At 36.6% G+C, this 20,574-nt stretch overlaps 1 pseudogene; it reads left to right on the top strand.

Annotated features, from left to right (window-relative positions):
- Positions 1–15,736: 15,736 nt before the first annotated feature.
- On the top strand, positions 15,737–18,311 carry LOC102995292 (ubiquitin carboxyl-terminal hydrolase 44-like; annotated as a pseudogene).
- Positions 18,312–20,574: the final 2,263 nt, after the last annotated feature.

Below are 20,574 nucleotides of genomic sequence, written 5' to 3'. Positions count from 1 at the left end.
TTTCTTCCTGATTGCTATGGTTAAAACTTCCAAAACTATGTTGAATAATAGCAGTGAGAATGGGCAATCTTGCCTTTTTCCTGATCTTAGTGGAAATGGTTTAATTTTTTTACCATTGAGAACGATGTTGGCTGTGGATTTGTCGTATATGGTCTTAATTTTGTTGGCATAAGTTCCCTCTATGACTACTTTTTCGAGGGTTTGTGTCAAAAATTGGTGTTGAATTTTGTCAAAATTTTTTTCTTCATCTGTTGAGATGATCATATGTTTTTCCCCTTCAATTTGTTAATATGGTGTATCACATTGATTGATTTACGTATATTGAATAATCTTTGCATTCCTGCTATTTACCCTACTTGATCATGCTATATGATCCTTATAATGTGCTGTTGGATTCTGTTTGCCAGTATTTTTTTGAGGATTTTGCGTCTATGTTCATCAGTGATATTGGCCTGTAGTTTTCTTTTTTTGGCATCTTTGTCTAGTTTTGGTATCAGGGTGATGGTGGTCTTGTAGAATGAGTTTGGGAGTGCTCCCCCTCTGCTATATTTTGGAAGAGTTTGAGAAGGATAGGTGTTAGCTCTTATCTAAACATTTGATAGAATTCTTCTTTGAAGCCATCTGGTCCTGGGCTTTTGTTTGTTGGACGATTTTTAATGACCGTTTCAATTTCAGTGCTTGTGATTGGTCTGTTTATATTTTCTATTTTTTCCTGGTTCAGTGTCAGAAAGTTGTGCTTTTCTAAGAATTTCTCCATTTCTCTCAGGTTGTCCATTTTATTGGCATATAATTGCTTGTAGTAATCTCTCATTATCCTTTGTATTTCTGCAGTGTCAGTTGTTACTTCTCTCTTTTCATTTCTAATTCTATTGATTTGAGGCTATTCCTTTTTTTCTTGATGAGTCTGGCTAATGGTTTATCAATTTTTTTATCTTCTCAAAGAAACTGCTTATAGTTTTATTGATCTTTGCTCTTGTTTCCTTCATTTCTTTTTAATTTATTTCTGATCTGATCTTTATGATTTCTCTCCTTCTGATAACTTTAGGGTTTTTTTGTTCTTCTTTCTCTAATTGCTTTAGGTGTAATTTTTTGTTGTTTATTTGAGATGTTTCTTCTTTCTTGAGGTAGGAGTGTATTGCTCTAAACTTCCCTCTTAGAACTGTTCAGTGCTTGTGATTGGTCTGTTTATATTTTCTATTTTTTCCTGGTTCAGTGTCAGAAAGTTGTGCTTTTCTAAGAATTTCTCCATTTCTCTCAGGTTGTCCATTTTATTGGCATATAATTGCTTGTAGTAATCTCTCATTATCCTTTGTATTTCTGCAGTGTCAGTTGTTACTTCTCATTTTTCAATTCTAATTCTATTGATTTCAGTCTTCTCCCTTTTTTTATTGATTAGTCTGGCTAGTGGTTTATCAATTTTTTTATCTTCTCAAAGAAACTGCTTATAGTTTTATTGATCTTTGCTCTTGTTTCCTTCATTTCTTTTTAATTTATTTCTGATCTGATCTTTATGATTTCTCTCCTTCTGATAACTTTAGGGTTTTTTTGTTCTTCTTTCTCTAATTGCTTTAGGTGTAATTTTTTGTTGTTTATTTGAGATGTTTCTTCTTTCTTGAGGTAGGAGTGTATTGCTCTAAACTTCCCTCTTAGAACTGTTTTGCTGCATCCCATAAGTTTTGGGTCATCATGTTTTCATTGTCATTTGTTTCTAGCTATTATTTTCATTTATTCAGTGATGTTTTGATTATTAAGTAGTGTGTTGTTTAGCCTCCATGTGTTTGTATTTTTTACAGAATTTTTCCTGTAATTTATATCTAGAGTCAAGGCGTGTGGTTGTAAAAGGTACTTGATACAATTTCAATTTTCATAAATTTACCAAGACTTGATTTGTGACCCAAGATATGATCTATCCTGGAGAATATTCCATGAGTACTTGAGAAAAATGTGTAATCTGCTGTTTTTGGTTGGAATGTCAAATAAATATCAAGTCCATCTTTATAATGTATCATGTAAAATTTGTGTTTCCTTATTTATTTTCATTTTGGATGATCTGTCCATTGTTGAATGTGGGGTGTTACAGTTCTGTACTATGATTGTGTCAATTTCCCCCTTTATGGCTGTTAGCATTTGCCTTGAATATTAATGTGCTCCTAGCTTGGGTGCATAAATATTTACAATTGTTATATCCTCTTTTTGGATTGATCCCTTGATCATTATGTAGTGTCCTTTTTGTCTCTTGTAATAGGCTTTATTTTAAAGTCTATTTGTCTGATATGAGAATTGCTACTCCAGCTTTCTTTTGATTTCCATTTGCATATAATATGTTTTTCCATCCCTTCACTTTCAGGCTGTATGTGTCCCTAGGTGTGAAGTGTGTCTCTTGTAGACAGCATATATATGGGTCTGGTTTTTGTATCCATTCAGCCAGTCTATGTCTTTTGGTTGGAGCATTTAATCGTTTACATTTAAGGTTGTTATCAATATGCATGTCCCTATTACCATTTTCTTAATTGTTTTGGGTTTGTTATTGTAAGTCTTTTCCTTCTCTTGTGTTTCTTCCTAGAGAAGTTCCTTTAGCATTTCTTTTAGAGCTGTTTTGGTGGTGCTGAATTCTCTTAGCTTTCTCTTGTCTGTTAAGCTTTTAGTTTCTCCATTGAATCTGAATGAGATCCTTGCTGGGTAGAGAATTCTTGGTTGTAGATTTTTTTTTCCCTTTCACCATTTAAATATGTCCTGCCACACCCTTCTGTGTTGCAGAGTTTCTGCTGAAAAGTCAGCTGTTAACTTTATGTGGATTCCATTGTATGTTAATTGCTGCTTTTCCCTACCTGCTTTTAACATTTTTTCTTCTTATTTAACTTTTGATAGTTTGATTAATTTGTGTCTTTCTGTGTTTCTCCTTGGAAGTTTCCTGTTTGGGACTCTCTGCTCTTCCTGGACTTGATTGACTATTTCCTTACCTATATTACGGAAGTTTTCACCTATAATCTCTTCAAATATTTTATCAGTCCCTGTTTCTTTCTCTTCATCTCCTGGGACCCTTATAATTCGAAGGTTGGTACGTTTAATGTTGTCCCAGAGGTATCTGAGACTGTTCTCAAATATTTTCATTCTTTTTTTCTTTATTCTGCTCTGCAGTATTTATTTCCACTATTTTATCTTCCAGGTGACTTATTCTTTCTTCTGCCTCAGTTATTCTGCTATTGATTCCTTCTAGAGATTTTTAAAATTTCATTTATTGTGCTGTTCATCATTGTTTGTTTGCTCTTTAATACTTCTAAATCCTTCTTAAACGTTTCCTGTATTTTCTCCATTCTATATCCACGATTTTGGATCATCTTTACTATCATGACTCTGAATTATTTTTCAGGTAGGCTGCCAATATCCTCTTCATTTGTTTGGTCTGGTGAGTCTCTACCTTGCTCTTTCATCTTCTGTGTATTTCTGTTTTCTCATTTTGCTTAACATAATGTGTTTTGGTGGCTCCTTTTCACAGGCTGCAGGTTCGTGGTTCCTATTGTTTTTGGTGTCTCCTCCCAGTGGGTAAGGTTGGTTCAGTGAGTTGTGTAGGCTTACTGGTGGAGGGCACTGGTGCCTGTGTTCTGGTGGATGAGCCTGGATCTTGTCTTTCTTTTGGGCAGTACCATGTCTGGTGGTGTGTTTTAGGGTGTCTTTGAACTTATTATATTTAAGCAGCCTCTCTGCTAGTGGTTGGGGTTGAGTTCCTGTCTTGCTCATTGTTTGGCATAGGGTGTCCAGCACTGTAGCTTTCTGGTCATTGAGTGGAGCTGGATCTTAGCATTGCGATGGAGATCTCAGGGAGAACTTTCACTGTTTGATATTATGCTGGGCCATGAGGTCTCTTTTGGTCCAATGTCCTGAACTCAGCTCTCCCACCTCAGAGGCACAGGCCTGACAACTGGACAGAGCACCAAGACCCTGTCAGCCATATGGCTCAGAAGAAAAAGGAGAAAAAAAAAGGGAAAATAAAATTAGTAAAATAAAAAATTTTTTTAAATTATTAAAAATTAAAAAAATTTAAAAGAATTTTAAAAAAGAAAGAAAGAAGAGGGCAAGGAAACCAAGAACAAATCCACCAATGATACAAGTGCTAAAAAGTATACTAAAAAAAAAAAAAAAAGCAAAAAAAAAAAAAAAAAACCGGATAGTCAGAGCCCTAGTACAAATGGCAAAAGCAAAGCTATAAAGAAAAAGTCACAGATAGAAGCATACATATATACACGCAAAAAAGAAAATAAGTTTTATATATATATATATATATATGGATAAGAGCAACCAAATCAATAAACAAATCTACCAGTGATAATAAGCTCTAAATACTAAACTAAGATAAACATAAAACCAGAAACAAATGAGATGCAGAAAGCAAATCCCAAGTGTACAGTTGCTCCCAAAGTCCACCACCTCAGTTTTGGTACGATTCGTTGTCTATTCAGGTATTCCATTGTTACAGGGTACTCACAATGATTGTGAAGATTTAGTCCACTGCTCCTGAGGCTGCATGGAGAAATTTCCCTTTTTCTTCTTTGTTCTCCCAGCTCCTGGGGTTCAGCTTTGGATTCGGCCATGCCTCTGCATGTAGGTCGCCTGAGAGTGCCTCTTTCCCACCCAGACAGGACAGGGTTAGAGGATCAGATTGGCTAATTAGGGTGCTTTGGCTCATTCAGGCTGGGGGGAGGGAGGGGTATGGAATATGCAGCGAGCCTCCAACGGCAGAGGCTGGCATGAAGTTTCAACTGCTGAGGCATGCCGTGTGTTCTCCCTGGGAATTTGTCCCTGAATCACAGGACCCTGGCACTGGTGGGCTGCACAGGCTCCTGGGATGGAAGGTGTGGATAGTGACCCGTGGTTGCACAGAGTCTTCTTGTTGGCTGCAGCAGCAGCCTTAGTGTCTCATGCCCATCTCTCGTGTCCATGCTGGTAGCTGCAGCTCGCGTCCTTCTCTGGAGCTCATTTAGGCAGTGCTCTGAATCTCCTCTCCTCACGCACCCCAAAACAATGGTCTCTTGCCTCTTCAGCAGGTCCAAACTTTTTCCCTGTCTCCCTCCAGGATAGCTGTGACATACTAGCCTCCTTCAGGCTGTGTTCACGCAGCCAAGCCCAGTCCTCTCCCTGGTATCTGACCTCTGAAGGTTGAGCTTCAGCTCCCAGCCCCCAACTGCCTGCCCTGGTGGGTGATCATACAAGCCTCTCAGGCTGGTGAGTGCTAGTTGGAACTGATCCTTTGTGCAGGAAACTCTCCACTTTTCCTTCTGCACCCCTGTTGCTGTGCTCTCCTCCGTGGCTCTGATGCTTTCCCCCTGCCCACCCCTTGTCTCCGCCAGTGAAGGGGCTTCCTAGTGTGTGGAAACTTTTCCACATTCACAGCTCCCTCTCAGAGGGGCAGGTCCCATCCCTATTCTTTTGTCTCTGTTTTTCCTTTTTTTCTTTTGCCTTACCTATGTTCATGGGGAGTTTCTTCCCTTTTCGTAAGTCTGAGATCTTCTGTCAGCGTTCAGTAGGTGTTCTGTAGGAGTTGTTCCACATGTAGATGTAGTTTTGATGTACTTGTGGGGAGGAAGGTGATCTCCAAGTCTTACTCCTCCACCATCTTGAAGGTGCCCCTCTCACATGTGTCTTTTTCAATTATGGTTTTCTCTGGGTATATGCCCAGTAGTGGGTTTGCTGAGTCATATGTTAGCTCTATTTTTAGTTTTTTGAGGAAACTCCATACTGTTCTCCATAGTGGCTGTATCAATTTACATTCTCACCAACATTGCAAGAGTGTTCCCTTTTATCCACACCCTCTCCAGCATTTATTATTTGTAGATTTTTTGATGGTGGCCACTCTGATTGATGTGAGTGTGATACCTCATTGTACTTTTGATTTGCATTTCTCTAATAATTAGTGATGTTGAGAATCTTTTCATGTACCTCTTGGACATTTGTATGTCTTCTTTGGAGAAATTACCATTTAGGACTTCCATCCATTTTTTTACTGAGTTGTTTGCTTTTTTGATATTGAGCTGCATGAGCTGTTTGTATGTTTTGGAGATTAGTGCCTTGTTTAATGATTCATTGGCAAATATTTTCTCCCATTCTGAGGGTTGTCTTTTCATCTTGTTTATGGTTACCTTTGCTGTGCAAAATCTTTTAAGTTTAACTAGATCCCATTTGTTTATTTATTTTTTTTTAATTTTTGTTACTCTAGGAGGTGGATCAAGAAAATATCTTGCTGCAGTTTATGTCAAAGAGTGTTCTGCTTATGTTTTCCACTAAGAGTTTTATCTTGTCTGGCCTTACATTTAGGTCTTTTATCCATTTTGAATTTATTTTTGTGTATGGTACCACGGAGGTTCTAACTTCACTCATTTACATGTAGCTCTCCAGTTTTCCCAACACCACTTATTGAAAAGGCTCTGTATTCTCCATTGTATATTCTTGCTGTCTTTGTCATAGTTTAGGTGGCCATAAGTTTGTGGGTTTATCTCTGGGCTTTCTATCCTGTTCCATTGGTATACCTTTCTGTTTTTGTGCCAGTACCATTCTTTTTTTCATTACTGTAGCTTTGTAGTATAGTCTGAAGTCATGGAGCCTTATTCCTCCAGCTCCATTTTTCTTTCTCAAGATTGCTTTGGTTATTCAGGGTCTTTTGTGTTTCCATACAAATTAAAATATTTTTTTGTTATAGTTCTGTGAAAAATGCCATTGGCTCTTTGATAGAGATTGCCTTGAATCTGTAGATTGCTTTGTGTAATACAGGCATTTTCACAATATTGATTCTTCCAATCCAAGAACATGGTATACCTCTCTACCTGTTTGTGTTGTTTTTGATTTCTTTCATCAGTGTCTTATAGTTTAAAGAGTACAAGTCTTTTGTCCTTTAGGTAGGTTTATTCCTATGTATTTTATTCTTTTATTTGCAATGGTAAATGGGATTGTTTTCTTAATTTCTCTTTCTGATCTTTCATTGTTAGTGTATAGAAATGCAAGAGATTTCTGTGTATTAATTTTGTATCCTGCTACATTACCAAATTAATTGATTAGGTCTAATTGTTTTCTGGTGGCATCTTTAGGATGTTCCCTTATAATATCATGTCACCTGCAAAAGGTGACACTATTGCTTCTTCTTTTCCAATTTGGATTCCTTTTATTTCTTTTTTTTCTCTGATTCCTGTGACTATGACTTCCAAAACTACGTTGAATAATAGTGGTGAGAGAGAGCACACTTGTCTTGTTCCTGATCTTAGAGGAAATGTTTTCAATTTTTCACCATTGAGATAATGTTTTCTGTGGGTTTTTCTTATATGGTCTTTTTAATGTTGAAGCCATACTGTTTTCATGACTGTAGTTTTGTAGTATAGGTTGAAATCAGGCAGCCTGATTCCTCCAGCTCCGTTTTTCCTTGTCAATATTGCTTTGGCTATTTGGGGTCTTTTGTGTCTCAATACAAATTTTAAGATTTTTTCTTCTAGTTTTGTGAAAAATGCCATTGATAATTTGATGGGAATTGCATTGAATCTGTAGATTGCCATGGGTAGTATAGTCATTTTGACAATATTGATTCATCTAATCCAAGAAAATGGTATATCTTTCCATTTGTTTATGTTATCTTCAGTTTCTTACATCAATGTCTTATAGTTTTCAGAGTACTGGTCTTTTGCCTCCTCAGGTAGGTTTATTCCTAGGTATATTATTCTTTTTGATGTGATGTTAAATGGTATTCTTTCTTTAATGTCTCTTTCTGATATTTTATTATTAGTGTATAGAAATGCAACAGATTTCTCTGTATTTATTTTTTGTCATGCAACTTTACCAAATTATTTTTTTTAATGCACAATCAATTTTTATTTTAAAAAAAAGGTAAAAGAAGGTCCTCAGAGGAACATCATGACATTAAGAATTATGATGGAGTGTAAAACTTTACCTCTAGGATGTGACATTAATATCCTGAAATTCCCTGTTTTTTTTTAAATTTAAACCTTGCATTTTTTTCTCCTTTAATTCGTTTCTAATCAAACAAAAGCATTTAAACAGCACTTTAAAATTTTCAGTGTATATTTATTCACATTCTCTTGTTCAAACAACATCTACAACACAGAAAACTTCACTGAAGGGAGACAAAAACAAATCATTTTTCTCCCTTTAAGGAGTTTCCTCTTTGGTTGGAAAAAGACAGAGGTAAAAAACGTATTATTCTATAGTTGAGCTAAGGCTCTTTAATAGATCATATATCTAGATCAGTGTGAGAAGGGGTGAAGAAGCTTCTGACACATCTCTCTCTTTGTTGGCTGAGCAAACAGCTTAATCCTCAGCTTTTCCACCTGTCTTCCTGGGAGTGCCAATAAGTCCCCACCCATTCCCCCAACTCTGGCCAACTGTGCTGGGCAGGGTTTGTGAACTGATTGCATATGTTACCAAGGAAATTAGTGGGATGTCAAATGGCAGTGTAATCTTCCTGGCAACATATACTTGAGCAGATTGTGATCCAGTGACCTACAGGCACATCATTCAAAATCTCTTCAGAACGCATAAATCTTTCACCTTTTACCAAATTCATTGATAAGCTCTGATAGTTTTCTGGTAGGTCTTTAGGATTTTTTATGTATAGTATCATGTCATCTGCAAAGAGTTACAGTTTTACTTCTTTTCCAATTTAAATTCCCTTTATTTATTTTTCTTCTCTGAATGCCATGACTAGGTCTTCCTAAACTATGTTGAACAAAAATGATAATAGTGGATATCCTTGTCTTGTTCCTGATATTAGAGGAAATGCTTTCCATTTGACACGGTTGAGTATGATGTTAGCTGTAGGTTTGTCATATATTACCTTTACTGTGTTGAGGTATGTTCCCACTATGCCAATTTTCTGGAGAGTTTTTATCATAAATAGGTGTTGAAATTTGTCAAAATCTTTGTCTACATCTATTGAGATGATCATATGAATTTTTATTCTTCAGTTTGTTGATGTGGTGTATCACTGATTGATTTGTGGATATTGAAAAATCCTTGCATCCCTATGATAAATCCCACTTGATCATGGTTTATGATCCTTTTAATGTATTGTTGAATTTGGTTTGCTAGTATTTTGTTGAGTATTTTTGCATCTATATTCATTAGTGATATTGGTATATAATTTTGGTTTTTGAGATATCTTTTTCTGGTTTTTCTGTCATGGTGATGTTGCCCTCATAGAATAAGTTTGGGAGTGTTCCTTCCTTTGCAATTTTTGGAATAGTTTCAAAAGGATATGCATTAACTCTTCTCTAAATGTTTGACAGAAATCATGTATGAAGCCAACTGGTCCTAGACTTCAGTTTGTTGGGAGTTTTTAAATCATGTTTTCAATTTTAGTACTTGTGATTGGTCTGTTCTTATTTTCTGTTTCTTCTTGCTTCAGTCTTGGGAGAATTGTACGTTTCTAAGAATTTGTCCATTTCTCCTAGGTTTTCCATTTTATTGGTATATATTTTCTTGCAGTAGTCTCTTATTATCCTTTATATTTCTGTGGTGTCCATTTTAACATCTACTTTTTCATTTCTATTTTTATTGATTTGAGCCCTCAACTTATTGAAGAAACTGGTTTTTTCTTCATGGTATATTTTGCCCCTTTGTCATAGATCAATTGACAATAAGTGTGTGGGTTTATTTTGGGCTCTATTTTCTGTTCCATTGACCTATATGTCTGTTTTTGTGTCAGTACCATGCTTTTCTGATTACTATGCTTTTGTAATTCAGTCTGAACTCAGGGAGTGTGATACCTCTGGCTTTTTTTATCCCTCAGGATTTCTTTGGCAATGCAGGGTCTTCTTTGTTTCCAAAAATTTTTTTTTTTTTTTTTTTTTGCAGTACGCAGGACTCTCACTGCCGTGGCCCCTCCCGCCGTGGAGCACAGGCTCCGAACGCGCAGGCCCAGCGGCCATGGCTCACGGGCCCAGCCACTCCACGGCACGTGAGATCCTCCCAGACCGGGGCACGAACCCATGTCCCCTGCATTGGCAGGCGGACTCCCAACCACTGTACCACCAGGGAAGCTCTCCACATAGTTTCAAGAATTATTTGTTCTAGATCTCTGAAAAATGTCATGGGTTCTGACCACAGTGGTATGAATCTAGAAGTCAATTGTATGAAGAAACAACTGGAAAAGCACAAATACATGGGGACTAAAAAAAACCAAATGGGTCAATGAAAAAAATCAAAGAGAAAATCTGATGTTACCTTGAGACAGATGAAAATGTAAACATAACATTCCAAAATCTATAGGATGCAGCAAAAGCATTTCTAAGATGGACATTTATAGTGACACAGGCCTACCTCTAGAAATAAGAAGAATCTCAAATAAATAACCTAACTTTACATATAAAGTAATTAGAAAAACAAGAATATATGAAGCCCAGAATCAACAGAAGAATGGAAATAATAAAGATCAAACAATAAAAAAATAAAATAGAGACCAAAAATAATTTTAAAAAAGATAAATGAAACCAAGAGCTGAATTTTGAAAACATGAACTAAATTGATAAAACTTTAGCCAGGATTATTAAGAATAAAAGACAGAGGACCCAAATAAACAAAATAAGAAATGAAAGGGAGAAATAATAAAAGATTCCATGGAGAAAAAGTAATAAGAGAATAGTACAAACAGTTATATGTCAATAAACTGGTCAACCTAGAAGTAAAGGACAAATTTCAAAAATCATACAACCTTCCAATGCTAAATCAGGAAGAAATATACAATATAAACAGACTGATCACTAGTAGTGAAAATGAATGTGTAATAAAATCACTCCCAGGAAACAAAAGTCCAGGGCAGGATGGCCTCATAGGAGAATTCTACCAAACATATTAAGAAGAATTAATACTTATCCTTCTCAAACAATTCCAAAAATTGGAAGGGGATGAAACACTCCCAAATTCATTCTATGAAGCCACAATTACCCTGATATCAAAACCAGAAAAAAAAAAAACTAGAGAAAAAGAAAATTATAGCCCAATATCTCTGATGCATATAGATGCAAAAACCCTTGACAAAACATTAGCAAATGAAATTCAACAATAATTTTTAAAGATAATAAATCATGCTCAAGTGGGATTTATACCAGGGATGCAAATATGTTTCAGTAGTGAGAAATCAATCAATGTGATATACCACATTAACAAAAGGAAGATTTAAAAAATACTGATCATCTCAATAGTTGCAAATAATGCATTTGAAAAAATTCAACATCCGTTGATGATAAAAGTTATTATCAAATTTTGTATAGAGGGAACATATCTCAACATAATAAAGGCCCTTCGTAACAAACCCACAGGTAACATCATAATTAATGAATAAAACCTGAAAGCTTTTCCTCTAAAATCAGGAACAAGACAAGGATACCCACTCTTGCCACTTCTATTTAACATAATATTGGAAGTCCTAGCCATAGCAATAAGAAAAGAAAAGGAAACAAAAGACATCCAAGTTGGAAGGGCAGAAGTAAAGCTCTCACTGTTTTATAGATGGTGTGATACTCTATGTAGAAAACCCTAAACTCTTTACCTAAAAACTATGAGAACTAATAAATTAATTTTATAATGTTACAGGATACAATATTAATAAACAGAAATCTGTTGCTTTTCTAAAAACTAACAATGAACTATCAGAGAGAGAAATTAAGAAATTACCATTTACAATTGCATCAAAATTAAATAAAATAAAATACCTGGGAATAAACTTAACCATAAGGGTGAAAACCTATACTCTGGAAATTATAAAGCATTGATGAAGGAATATGAAAATGATACAAAGAAACGGAAAGTTATCCTGTGTTCTTGGATTGGAAAAATTAATATTGTTAAAATGTCTATACTATTCAAAGCACTCTACAGACTTAAGGCATTCCCGACCAAAATATCCCTGACATTTTTCATATATCAGTTACTTTGAATTATTTATCAATTAGATTGCAATATTTCATGACTGAGTTCAGTTGTGGAGAATTGCCATTTTGCTTTTGTGACACCATATTTCCTTGATTTTTTTTTTTTTCATTTTGTTTGTAGCTATACATTTCTGTTTTTACTTTTGAAGTAGCAGATGCCAGTTTAACTAAATTTTTTGTTCTCTTTGGTTCTTATGACTCACTAGCATGGTAATTAGAAATCTTTCTTTTTTATTCCAGAATGTGGTGCTGTAGCACAAGTGACTGGTTTCTCCCTTGCTTATCAAGTGTGATCCGTTTTCTGAGCATTCTCCTTGCCTACTAGAGCTCACTCTCATGACACACTTGGGAGCATGTACAGGGAATCAGCAGCAGAGCGGAGGGAAGTGCGGTTATAGCGCTTGGCGTATTTGGTGCACCCATCGACATGATAGGGAAATCCTATGCCGGTGGGAGTGTGGGTGAACTTTCTGTAGAGTTCAACCATTTCAAGGCCATTTGAATTTTTAAACTTCCGTCTTTCTCACTTATCTCCTCCCCCAAGTGGAGGAGCTCTCACCTTAGTACTCTCGGTGCTGGTGATGAAAAATCAGTTTCTCCAACTACCTCCCCCCAGATGAGGGTAGTCAGTCCCTCTCTCCCTGCCCTTCTTTCTCCCTGCAGGAGACTTGCCTCCTCCTGATAAATCAATCCTGATCAGTGCTTCTTGGAGGTGGGGCAGCACCTGGAATATTTCTCTTATTACCTCTGCTGTGACCAAGCTCACCTCCTCTGTGACCAAACTTATATCTTTCTTTTTAGTTGTTGTTTTCCAATTGTGTGCTGAATTCTCCCTTCAGAAGGATTGGACTTCTGCAAGTTCTGTCTCGTGTGTGAGTACCTGTCTGATTCAGCACGCACCCAATTCTTACCTAACAGAGGCAAGAGTGGTCCAGGCAGTCTCATTGGTTCCTCTGGTTCCATAGTCCATATGGGGGTTTATCTATCTTGTACTGGCACACTTGTGAGAAAAATTATTCTTGAGCCCCTTAGAGAAAGGTGTGATGTCTGGAAACCCCCAGAAAATTGCTCTTGTTCATGTCTGGATGTTAAATTAATTGATTAAAAAGGGGGATAAAAAGGAGGAATGTCTTATGCCACCTTGTTGCTGATGTCACTCCCCAGTCTCACTACTTTGATGTTTGTTTGTTCTTGCTTATTGTAATTGTTTTCTACATGACACTATGTCTTCTACTAGCTCTTTTCTCCAGTCCACCCTATATATCAGATTAATCTTTCTAAAGAACATCTCTGTCTATGTCTTCCCTTACCCAAAGCATTCAAATATTCATAGCACAGTTTAACACTTCTTAGCCTGGTGCTTGATAATCCCCCTAGTAATTACCCATTCTACCTTTCCTTCTTCTCTCACTATTCTCTTTGCAATATGTGTCATATTCCCAAGCAAACTAGATGATTATCTGATTCTCAATCATGCAGTTTCCCATCACTGTGATTTGCTTATGATCCTTCTTTCTAATTAAGTTATCTTTTTCCTATATTTATTGTCATCAAGCTTCCCTGTCCTTCAGTATTTAACTCGAATGTCACCCACTAGATATAAAATTCTCTTTAATCTTCTGCCAGAGTTAATCACTTCTATGAATTTCTAATTCATTTTGTTTATACCTCTCACCATTTTCACATTTATTATATCTTTAGTGTAAGTCTTAAAATTCCTATGGTACTGAAAATTCTTTGAGGATGGGAATTATGCAGTTTGTATATATCTGTATTCCTCACAGTTTCCTGTGTATTAGAAATTCATTGTTTTTGGTGCTATTTAGTTGATTGAATGAATACAAGAAAGAAAATACATGCATCTTATTGAGGTATCAGCCCTTAGCAGATTCACTACAGATGTTTCTGTGTTCATTCATTTGATAAATATTTATTACATACCTACTATGTTCCAGACACTGTAATGTCCTATGGGAATTCATCAATGAACCAGTCCAAAATCCATGTCATCATGGAAAGCAGTTACCACTTAACTTCCAAGGATATTTTACAGTGACTTGTTTGGAAGACAGGAGTTTTGTAGCACAGCCCCTCAAGCTTTTGAAAGCAACTGCAGTATTAAGCTCCTGTCCTGTGATTTGTCATGTCCAATTGCACATTTCCCTTATTCCTGCACTGCATGTACCCTCCCTGTCTCTGATTCTTGTTTTTGCTTTTGCTCAGACTTAATCTCTCCTGATTTGTTGACTCAACATTTGACTCTGACCTGCCTCTGAGTCCACTGACACTACTTTCCCCTCACAGACTAACTATTGGCGTATTGCCCAAGCACTCCCAGGCACTCATGATCACCTTCACTTCTCCTGTCGGTGTACTAACAGCTTGCTGTAACCTTGTCCTGCTGCTTGGCTCCACATAGGATATATATTGACTCACTTGTCATTCTGTGTATAAATGCAACTGTAATGCACTTTGTGCCAGTGGCAGACAGGAATAAACCAACCACTTCTTTACTGAGGATCTGGTGAGTGCCCAGCATGGTGCTAGGCAATGTGGGGAGAAACAAAGAAGTAACCATCTTCCCCCCCAACATGCACATTTATAAAAATGTATCCTCTAGTTGAGGTACTGGTAAATAATTCGTACAAAGGAAATTGGTGAATGCATTATGACCTCTTTCTCCACTCCTTTTCTCCCTCATTTACCTCTACAGTCTAAGACTAGATTTGTAGCTCTTGGTCTGTAGCCTGAATTAAAAAATAATAGTTGTAGGGAGTATATCTAGAATTCCATCATACTATATTTAACTTCTATGTATTCAACTTTAAATGATCATTTAATTTAAATAAAATACTGTTAAATTATACACACATATGTATTTCCTCTTATGTACCTTAATTGCTATCTAATACTTTATAAAGTATACATAGTCACATATATGTTACTCTACAGGATTGCATACCAAAATAATATTTGTCCCAGTGTTTCTATGGGCAATGTAAAAGAAGTGTAAAAAAAATCAAGAGTAATTTTGACCAAATGTTATTTTAAACATTTTAAATGTTGTTTTTTTTGTTTGTTTGTTTGTTTTTATTGGGGAGGTGAGAGGGAGGTCTGAGGGAGGGGATATATGTATACATTTAATGTTATTTTTAACTTAAGGAATGCATTTATAACATAACCCCATGTATAAAATGCTACTCTGAGTAAGTAGAGCTGATAGACATTAGAAAGGGGAGTAAGGCAAGTTGCATTGGAGTAACCAAAGTAAGGAGGGTACATATGCAGCCATTTTATTATTTTTTTCCAATTTTTATGAAAGCATTTCCTAAATCTAAAATGTCCAAATATTCATACAGGTTCCACAGGAAAAATGACTTCAGAAATGAGTTTCTAAAAATAAATCATTTGGTGTTTATAGCAAAGGTATTGAACTGCCACAGGTAAAGAATGAACTGCTTCCTCTTCAGCATATACATGAAAGCTTATAAATAGTTGATAAGCCATCGGCTACCATGTAAAAGTGACAACATGTGCGTTTAGACTCATATAAAAGCTAATGCTGCACCGACGTGGAGTTGGAGTCCAGAAGTGGGTTCCCAGCCTCAGGTGGACAACCAATCCATCCACAGTCACAGAGCAGAGCAGCCTGCCCCCTCCTGGCACTCCAAAGTGAGGGGACGGGGGCAGGGTCAGCTGCAGCTTCACGCTGAAGAGTGCTAAGATGGCTGCTCTGGCTCGGGATCTTTCCAGATGCTTCAGGTGTTGTGAACAGAGACTTGCTTGGATTATGTGTTTCTCAGCTAGACTAAATGCTAATAACGGATAAGTGCAAACACTTTGGGCAGTTGAGGCTTGTTCAAGACCATTCCATCCTCAACCCTCAGAAATGGCATTGCGTGGACTGCAATACAACTGAATTGATTTGTGCTTGCATTAGCAGTTCCTGTGTTGCCTGTGGAAGATATATTGAAGAACCTGAACTCAAGCACTTTCAAGAAAGCAGTCATCCTGTTGCATTGGAGGTGAATGAGATGTGTTTTTCTGTTACCTTTGTGATGATTAAGTTCTTAATGATAATGCAACTGGAGACTTGAAGTTATTACGAAGTACATTAAGTGCAATCAAAAGTCAAAATTATCACTGCAACACTGGTAGTGGAAGTATTTTTAGAGCCTATGGGTACAAGTGATGATTCTTATTTCTTACAGTATGGCACGCACTCTCTGCTTCAAAATGAATATCAAATGTATAATGCTTTTTGGCACAGGAGAAGGATACTAATGAGTAAAATATTTTAAACTTGTTTTGAACAGTCACCCATTGGATGAAAAATACAAGAAGAACAATTTCAGGAAAAAATAGCAAAAAGAGAAGTGAAAAAATGACTGCAAGAATTAGAGTATCAAGTTAAAGCAGGATTGGAATGTATGTCTCCAAGAAAGAGTTTACATTTGCAAGGTCTAGATCAGTCCCCCACAATAGAAATAGTTCCTGTTCAAGTACCACTTCAAACCTTAGCATCACCAGCAAAAGATGAAGTACTATATACCTCAGAAGATGTGAGATTAAAAATTCCAGTGACATGCACCCCAATGTTCATTGCAGCACTATTTACAATAGCCAGGTCATGGAAACATCCTGGATGCCTATCAGCAGATGAATGGATTAAGAAGATGTGGTACATATATACAATGGAATATTGCTCAGCCACAAAAAGGAATGAAATTGGGTCATTTGTAGAGATGTGGATGGACCTAGAAACTGTCATACAGAGTGAAGTAAGTCAGAAAGAGAAAAACAAATATTGTATATTAATGTATATATGTGGAATCTAGAAAAATGGTACAGATGACCTGGTTTGCAAGAAGGAAATAGAGACCCAGATGTAGAGAACAAACGTATGGACACCAAGGGGTGGTGGTGGGATGAATTGGGAGATTGGGATTGACATATATACACTAATATGTATAGAATAGATAACCAACAAGAACCTGCTGGATAAAAAATAATTAAAGAAAATAAAATTTTTTAAAATGCCAGTGATTCCTCCATTAAATGAATGCCAATAGTAACTCTTGGTGTAACAGGATTGAGAAATTTTGGAAATACTTGCTATATGAATTATGTTCTTCAAGTATTGAGTCATTTACTTATTTTTTGACAATATTTTTCAAACTTGATCTGAACCGATGGCTGACTGTGACAGCTAGTGATAAAACACGATCATCTTAAAGGCATCCTCCAGTCACAGATACAGTATATCAAATGAATGAATGACAAGATAAAGAAACAGGCTCTGTTTGCTCCAGACATCCAAGTTTATCATCAGGACTAAGTGGTGGAGCATCAAAGAGTAGAAAGATAGAACTTATTCAGCCAAGGAAGCCAAGTTCATAAAACACTTCTCTCTGTCATGAATTGCATATTTTGTTCCAAGTTATGTGGTCTGGAAAGTGGGCCTTGGTCACACCATTTGCTATGCTACACTCAGTATGGAGATTAATACCTGATTTTCGTGGTTATGCCTAACAAGATGCTCGAGAATTTTGTTTGTGAGCTTTTGGATAAAATACAGCATGAACTAGAGACAACTGATACCAGGATACCATCTCTTATCCCCACTTCTCAAAGGAAACTTATCAAACAGTTTATGAATGTTGTGAAGAACATTTTTCACAGACAACTTCTTAGGTTACATGTCTCGCATGTGACAACAAATCAAATATCATAGCACCTTTCTGGGACTTGTCACTGGAATTTCCAGAAAGATACCAATGTAATGGAAAAGATACTACTTCCCAGCCATGTCTGGTTACTAAACTGTTGGCCAAATTCACAAAAACTGAAGCTTCAGAAGGAAAAATCTATATATGTGACCAGTGTAATTCAAAGCATAGAAGGTTTTCCTCAAAACAAGTTATACTCACAGAAGCCCCCAAACAGCTTATGATTTTTCACCTACCTCAGGTTCTCAGACTACATCTCAAACGATTCAGGTGGTCAGGACATAATAATTGAGAGAAGATTGGTGTTCATGTTGGCTTTGAAGAAATCAAACATGGAGCCCTATTGCTGCAGGGAATCTCTGAAATCTCACAGACCAGAATGTTTTATTCATTACTTACCTGCTGTAGTAATGCACCACAGGAAAGGATTTGGCTCAGGACATTACACTGCCTAGTGTTATAATAACGAAGGAGGGTTCTGAGTACACTGCAATGATTCCAAGATAAACATGTGCACTATGGATGAAATATGCAAGGCCCAAGTTATAATTTGCTTTATACCCAGCGAGTTACTGAGAATGGACATTCTAAACCCCTGTCTGGTAGCCAACATCACAAAGAAGAAATTGATACCTCTTCTAATGAAATCCTTAGCTGATCCAAAGACAGTGAGGTGTTCATCTTGTGATTTGTATACATATATATGTGTGTGTGTGTGTGTGTGTGTGTGTGTGTGTGTGTGTGTTTTAAAAGGGCTGACTTAAAAATTTTGAGCTTCACTGTATTTATTTTCTTACTAATAGATGCACACTATGTTTACACATTTTGAATCTAACTACAATAAACCTCTTTTTTACAGAGACAAATTAGCATAAGTATATGTATATCAATGACAGTAGGTAAGTAAACATTTTTCGAGTACCTGGTAGATTTTTATTTATTTTTCTAACATCTTTATTGGATTATAATTGCTTCACAATGGTGTCTTAGTTTCCACTTTACAACAAAGTGAATCAGTTAAAACTATACATATTTTCCTGTATATCTTCCCTCCTGCATCTCCCTCCCTGCCACCCTCCCTATCCCACCCCTCTAAGTGGTAAGAAACCACCTAGTTGATCTCCCTGTGCCATGTGGCTGCTTCCCACTAGTTATCCACCCTACATTCGGTAGTGTATATATGTCCATGCCACTCTCTCGCTTCATCACAGCTTATCCTTCTCCCTCCCCATATCCTCAAGGCCGTGCTCTAGTAGGTCTGTGTCTTTATTCACATCCTACCCCTAGGCTCCTCAAGACATTTATTTAAATTAGATTCCATATATATGTGTTAGCATACGGTATATATTTTTCTCCTTCTGACTTACTTCACACTGCATGACAGACTCCAGGTCCATCCACCTCACTACTCAATTTCATTTCTTTATATGGCTGAGTAATATTCCATTGTATATATGTGCCATATCTTCTTTATCCATTCATCTGTTGATGGACACTTAGGTTGCTTCCATGTCCTGGCTATTGTAAACAGAGTTACAATGAACATTTTGGTACATGACACTTTTTGAATTATAGTTTTCTCAGGGTATATGCCCAGTAGTGGGATTGCTGGGTCGTATGGTAGTTCTATTTGTAGTTTTTTAAGGAACCTCCATACTGTTCTCCATAGTGGCTGTATCGATTTACATTCCCACCAACAGCGCAAGAGTGTTGCATTTTCTCCACACCCTTTCCATCATTTATTGTTTCTATATTTTGTGATGATGTCCATTTTGACCAGTGTGAGATGATATCTCATTGTAGTTTTGATTTGCATTTCTCTAATGATTAATGATGTTGAGCATTCTTTCATGTGTGTGGTGGCAATCTGTATATCTTCTTTGGAGAAATGTCTATTTAGTTCTTGTGCCCATTTTTGGATTGGGTTGTTTGGTTTTTTGTTATCGAGCTGCATGTGCTGCTTGTAAATTTTAGAGATTAATCCTTTGTCAGTTGTTTCATTTGCAGATATTTTCTCCCATTCTGAGGGTTGTCTTTTGGTCTTGTTTATGGTTTCCTTTGCTGTGCAAAAGGTTTTAAGTTTCATTAGGTCCCATTTGTTTATTTTTCTTTGTATTTCCATTTCTCTAGGAGGTGGGTCAAAAGGGATCTTGCTGTGATTTATGTCATAGAGTGTTCTGCCTATGTTTTCCTATAAGAGTTTGATAGGGTCTGGCCTTACATTAAGGTCTTTAATCCATTTTGAGTTTGTTTTTTGTGTATGGTGTTAGGGAGTGCTCTAATTTCATACTTTTACATGTAGCTGTCCAGTTTTCCCAGCACCACTTATTGAAGAGGCTGTCTTTTCTCCACTGTACATTCCTGCCTCCTTTATCAAAGTTAAGGTGACCATATGTGCATGGATTTACCTCTTACCTTTCTATCCTGTTCCATTGATCTATATTTCTGTTTTTGTGCCAGTACCATACTGTCTTGATTACTGTAGCTTTGTAGTAGTCTGAAGACAGGGAGCCTGATTCCTCCAGCTCCATTTTTCGTTCTCAAGATTGCTTTGTCTATTTGGGGTCTTTTGTGTTTCCATAAAAATTGTGAAATTTTTTGTTCTAGGTGTGTAAAAAATGCCAGTGGTAGTTTGATAGAGATTTCATTGAATCTGTAGATTGCTTTGGGTAGTAGAGTCATTTTCACAATGTTGAATCTTCCAATCCAAGAACATGGTATATCTCTCCATCTATTTGTATCATCTTTAATTTCTTTCATCAGTGTCTTATAATTTTTTGTATACAGGACTTTTGCCTCCTTAGGTAGGTTTATTCCTAGATATTTTATTCTTTTTGTTGCAATGGTAAATGGGAGTGTTTTCTTAATTTCACTCTCAGAGTTTTCATCATTAGTGTATAAGAATGCCAGAGATTTCTGTG

Source organism: Physeter macrocephalus, chromosome 21 (assembly GCF_002837175.3).
Source record: "Physeter macrocephalus isolate SW-GA chromosome 21, ASM283717v5, whole genome shotgun sequence".
Taxonomy (NCBI): domain Eukaryota; kingdom Metazoa; phylum Chordata; class Mammalia; order Artiodactyla; family Physeteridae; genus Physeter; species Physeter macrocephalus.
The sequence above is the reverse complement of the archived record's forward strand: the minus strand, read 5'-3'. Positions and strand labels throughout refer to the sequence as shown.